The following is a 5,658-nucleotide window of genomic DNA, read 5'->3' as shown; positions in this document are numbered from 1 at the left end:
GGCGCACTACACAACCCGAGGGCAGCTCAACAGGTTTAGTTGACCTGTTCCTCTGGCTTTCCCCAGTCACAACGGGGTTGCCCACATTTCCCCTCTCCTACTTCCAAATTTCACTGCACCACTCTGCGCTAACTTTAAATATCCAATGATCTCTTAATTTGTACTTTTCATATGAGAGCTAAGGAGGCAGAAGCTATTCAGCTTCCCCAGATACTATTTTTAAGTAATTCCAAAACAAAGAATGTCATAGATGTCTGAACACTGGAATTAGGATTTGTCTTTATCTACACTAGATGCGAAATTATTTTCAGATATAATTCTCATCTGCGTGTATGGAGGGTGATAGACTTCAAGACTGCAGTAGACTTTAGGGTAGCACATTTCCAGCCTCCTTCATGCTTTACACGTGTACTGTATGGCTGTGAGGCCACTGGGCTCGGGTCTTCAACTTTATTCTCCGTTCCATGTAACATAATTGGAACTCTTCTTCAAAAAATAAAATAAATTTCATTTTCAGCCTGAAGGGCTGTGCCTTAGACAGCACGTGACGGGGATAGGGATCACTATAAGTTTGGATGATGGATTCTGTCGGCCAGCTTTAAAAGATCAATCCTCCTCCACTTCAGTTGCGTTTTCTAGAACTCATCATGGGTTGAGCTTCGCACACCAGCCAGCTGGAAACAGGTTCTATGCAGAGGTTTCCAGATTCTTCTACCTCAAGATGCTGTAGCCTGTTCTGGAGTCCACTCTCCAGTTGGGAAAAGCGTAAGTTTCTCTGTACGAGGTTTTGTAGAATAGACCCAATGGCTCAGCAATGGTGACACATCAATGCAATGTGTCTCCAACTTTATCACCAATCGTTATAAATTCATCAATGGGAAAATAGACAGCAGCTACTATAGACCGTGATACTCTATGTCTAATGTTCATAAAACATATTCTATCTCTTATATAACCTCATGGAGGTAAGTCTTATCAACCATATTTTATATACGCAAAAATGGAGTTACAGCACCACAAAGCCATTAGGAAAGACAATGTTCAAATGCACCTTGTGTTTCTGCCAAAATCTGCCCAAAGTCAAGCCATTTTGGGTATAGCCTTTAAAGCTATCAGACATAGTACGTATTGCAGGAGTATTTTTAGTCAACATTTTCTATGATGTCACGTTTAATGTTACTTGACCTCAGAGAACAGTCTGAGGAAAGCAACCTCGTTCCATGAAAAGCATGCATCCTCATACCTGTGCATGAAGAAGTTAGCCACACGGAAATGCCACCCGGAGGAAAGGTTTTAGAGGCTGTTCTGGACTGTTGTCTTCCTGTCACGCAGATTTGAGAGAGGAGTGGGGAAGGCAGTCAGTGACTATGTCCCTGGCTTCTGACTGCACATCCCTCGCTTCTGAGCATTGTCACCTCTCAGAAATCTGAGAAGGAATGACACGTGAAACTTGTGGTCTGTTAACGGTGACTACCTCAGTGGATACTCCAGTCTCAGAGTGGCAGCCCTCAGACATTGTAGCCTGGATCCCTAGAGATGACTAACACTTCTCCAAGGGGTCAGCAGAGTCAGAGCCATTTACTTTCACTGCTGTTGACATTGGCATGAACACTTTGGTGCAGAGAGCTGCTAGCCTCTCACTTTTGAGTCAAGCCAGAGACACCAGGTTCCACAGTGAGCGTATTGTGTGCCACATTTTAATTTTTTTCCTCCTATTTTATTTAAAACCATGCCAGATGCCACCACAAAAAAAAAAAAAAATGTATCATGAATTTGACCACTGATTTTTTTTAAGACTTTACCCCCATTTGAAATGTGAATTAATCGTGTCACAAAGTGGTGAGTACCAGAAGAAACTCCTGTGGTATGTGCCACCTGAGGAAATGCAGTTGGTGTCTGAGCTGCAAAGCCAGCCAGCTGCATTTGCCACAGAGCAGCATTTTCTTTGAAAGCACTGACAGACAAGGCAGGCTTAAGCAGACTCTGGAAACTTGACAGGTGTTGTCGTGAAAATGAATGAAGTTAAGGTGTCACTTCAAGGAGAACAGATGACACTATTTTTTCTAACCGATGATAAAACTCAAACCTAAAAGCAAAAATAAAATATTTAGATACTGGTATCTGCTGCCGTGAGCTTGACAGCTTCCCAGTCAACTTCTCTCATGAATCCGGCAGTGAATCTGGCAAAGGTGGATCTGGTATTGCATAATAAAAGGCATCGTTGTTGGAAAATCAGAAGAAATCACTGAAACTGTCTGCCAGTTGCCCAATGCAAGACTGCAAGTCACGTGTGACTCGAGAAGCACTCCAACTGCAAAGCAAAGGAAGAACAGAATTGCCTTTGATCACAGCATGTGGGCCGCCGAATCAGCAGATCCAAAGTCAAGGCCAATGTGAGCTGCATTGTGAGTTCAAGGCCAGCAAGACTGCCTCAAAACCAAATTACTTTTTTTTTTCAATAGGCTGGACATGTGATGGAGAAATGAACGTTTGATAAGAAGAACAGCTTTCACTGAGTGTACACTTGCCACATCTTAGGGAAGCTACGAAACTTGACGGGAATCTAGAAACCTATGACATCTTCTCCCTCTTCCCCCATTCTTCATAAGCTTCAACCAAATCAATACGTTGATGAGATAAAAGGAGAGATAGGAAAGCTTCTCTCCCCTATTCAATCAGGCACTGAAGAGATGATGTGAGAATATACAACAGTTCTTCTTAACACATTTTCTTTCTTTTAAAGTGTGGAATTCTTTCTTAGACACACAGACCTCGTCACCTGTAACACTATTTAGTAGTTTTATTATTTTAAACTAAATCAATAAACGCACCAACTTTAATTTCTCTGAGCTTTAATATCTGACTGAGCAAATAGCAATAAATTCTTGAAATTTTATTTTTTAAGTATACAGAGAAATCCTGAAAACACAGCTAAGATTGCTCAGAAATAAGATATCAGTCTACATGCTTCATGAGAACAGATGGTGTATATACTTGATTGGGAGCTAAGATATCATATGGTCTACCAATACACACATACACATACATATGTTTTATATTATACATACATAACATATAAGTATGCCAACAGCCAGAAGGAAACCTATGAATGGCCTTCTACAGACATCATGAATGACATCACACATGTATTCAGTGTCCAGTGACCCACTGGTTGTTTGTTGGAGAAATAATTGTAATAATGGGTTTGTTCCCACTTCAAAATTCATCCATAAATGACAACCTCTTCATACCTACTGTATTAAAGACATCTCCATTTATATTGACCGAAAAAAGATTCCCAGTATCACCCCCATGGAGTTATTTCCAAACATTATTACAGAATTGTTTTCTTTTACAGCGTGTTCACTCACTAAGCAAGAGGGCTAAACAATAAATCCTTCTCGACTTGCACGGCAATAACCTTGGGCATACAGCACTTGGAACGTTACTATTAGTTCCTGGCTGGAAAGTGGATTTAATTCCTTGAGGGACACTTAATATTCTGTAAGGAGATCTGAGGAAATGTTACAATCATATTATTGCATGATGAGGTACAGTAAGTCTACAATTAGGAAACATGGGAAAACTCATGACCTAAGCGAAGATCTCAGGAAAGGAAAGGTACTAATTTTCTTTTATGCTCGAATTCATCCTCAGAAAAAATTTCTAAACAATTTTTATCTAAAGCATCTCTGGAACGGAGCCTTCATGTGAATGCTGTTGCTAACTACAATTTATTTTTAGCTAGAATTGCAGATAACCCCTTTGTTCTGTTTACAACCCACACACTCGTGAAACATTCCGTCTTTCCTCACCCCCCTCCCAAAAAAATTGTTGCTGCAGAGGTCAGGGAAAAGATTCACTTTGTGGTTACCAGAAACATGAGTCTCTTGGATAAGGCCCCACATTTTATCAAGACAAGGTTGCCATGGCAAGTGGTTCTAGTGTCTAGCTGTGTGAATCTGAGAACACTCTTCAGACTCGGAGTGTATGCGGCTTCATCAACACAAACTGAGGGCTGCTAGTTAAAGAAGCCTAGCTCCCTCCTCTGAGAAGATGTAAGAAGTTCTGTCTAATCACTTTTTTTCCCCTGGCTGAATAAAGTGTATCAGATTTTACCCCAGAGAATTTAAAGGAAAATGAATTTTATTTTCAAGGACCAGTTAAATGTTCAGAAGAAATCTGGGTGCCTTTTTTTCCCTCTCTCTCCTCTAGCCGAGCAAGATGCCCAAAGGAAAGAAGGCCAAGGGGAAGAAGGTGGCCTCGACCCCCACTGTCGTCAAGAAGCAGGAAGCCAAAAAGGTGGTCAATCCTTTGTTTGTAAAAAGGCCCAAGAACTTCGGCATGGGGCAGAACATCCAGCCCAAAAGAGATCTCATGGGATTCGTCAAATGGCCACACTACATCAGGCTGCAGCGGCAAAGAGCCATCCTCTATAAGCGGCTCAAAGTACCTCCTGCCATTAACCAGTTCACCCAGGCCCTGGACAGGCAAACAGCTACCCAGCTGCTTAAGCTTGCCCACAAGTGCAGGCCAGAGACAAAGCAAGAGCAAGAGCAAAGACTCCTGGCCCGTGCTGAGAAGAAAGCTGCAGGCAAAGGGGACGTCCCAACTAAGAGACCACCTGTCCTCCGAGCAGGAGTCAATACAGTCACCACCTTGGTGGAGAACAAGAAGGCTCAGCTGGTGGTGATTGCCCATGATGAAGACCCCACTGAGCTGGTGGTTTTCCTGCCTGCCCTGTGTTGAAAGATGGGGGTGCCCTACCGCATCATTAAGGGAAAGGCCAGGCTAGGGCTCCTGGTCCACGGGAAGACATGCACCACTGTTGTCTTCACATAGGTTAACTCAGAAGACAAGGGTGCTCTGGCTAAGCTGGCAGAAGCTATTAGGACCAATTATAATGACAGATACGACGAGATCCGCCACCACTGGGGAGGCAACGCTCTGGGTCCTAAGTCTGTGGCTCGCATTGCCACACTGGAAAAGGCAAAGACTAAAGATTTAGCCACTAAACTGGGTTAAATGTACACTAAATTTTCTGTACACTAATAGAATTACAAAATTTAAGAGAAAGAAAGAAAGGAAGGAAGGAAGGAAGGAAGGAAGGAAGGAAGAAGGAAGGAAGGAATGAAGAAAGGAAAAAATAAGGAAGGAAGGAAGGAATGAAGGAAGAAGGAAGGAAGAAGGAAGGAAGGAATGAAGAAAGGAAGAAATAAGGAAGGAAGGAAGGAAGGAAGGAAGGAAGAAGGAAGGAAGGAAGCTGAGAGCCAAAAGCATAGAATGTATACTTGTCATATGAAGGAGGCTACCATTAACCTCCCGAGTCCTCAGGTACCATTAGGGTTCACTCCTGTTCCTGTGCATCTTATGCTTTACACAGACTTTAGCCTATGCATCCATGGTAACCCTGTGCAGTTCTGACATCTCTCTGTGCTCAGCCTAATCATTCTCTCCACTGAGCCTGCACACATCTCTAACCTTGTGTCTTCTCGAGACCCATTTCAGATGGACATGTTTCAGTCCACAATTTCCATTCAAATTTCTTAGTTCACACTCTGAGAACTGAGAAGACTTAAAACTTAAAAACTTAAACGAGAAAACTTCCCAACCATATATTGTTTCGGATATGTGTTTTCTAGCTCTCTCTCACGGTCC

General features: G+C 42.5%; 1 pseudogene across 1 annotated transcript; it reads left to right on the top strand.

Annotated features, from left to right (window-relative positions):
* The first annotated feature begins 4,224 nt into the window (after window positions 1-4,224).
* On the top strand, window positions 4,225-5,025 carry LOC308429269 (large ribosomal subunit protein eL8-like; annotated as a pseudogene). Its single transcript has one exon. The product of its transcript is annotated as a large ribosomal subunit protein eL8-like (transcript).
* Window positions 5,026-5,658: the final 633 nt, after the last annotated feature.

Source organism: Micromys minutus, assembly GCF_963924665.1.
Source record: "Micromys minutus genome assembly, chromosome: 13".
Taxonomy (NCBI): Eukaryota; Metazoa; Chordata; class Mammalia; order Rodentia; family Muridae; genus Micromys; species Micromys minutus.
Note: the sequence above shows the minus strand (reverse complement) of the source record. Positions and strands in the feature narration are given on the sequence as shown.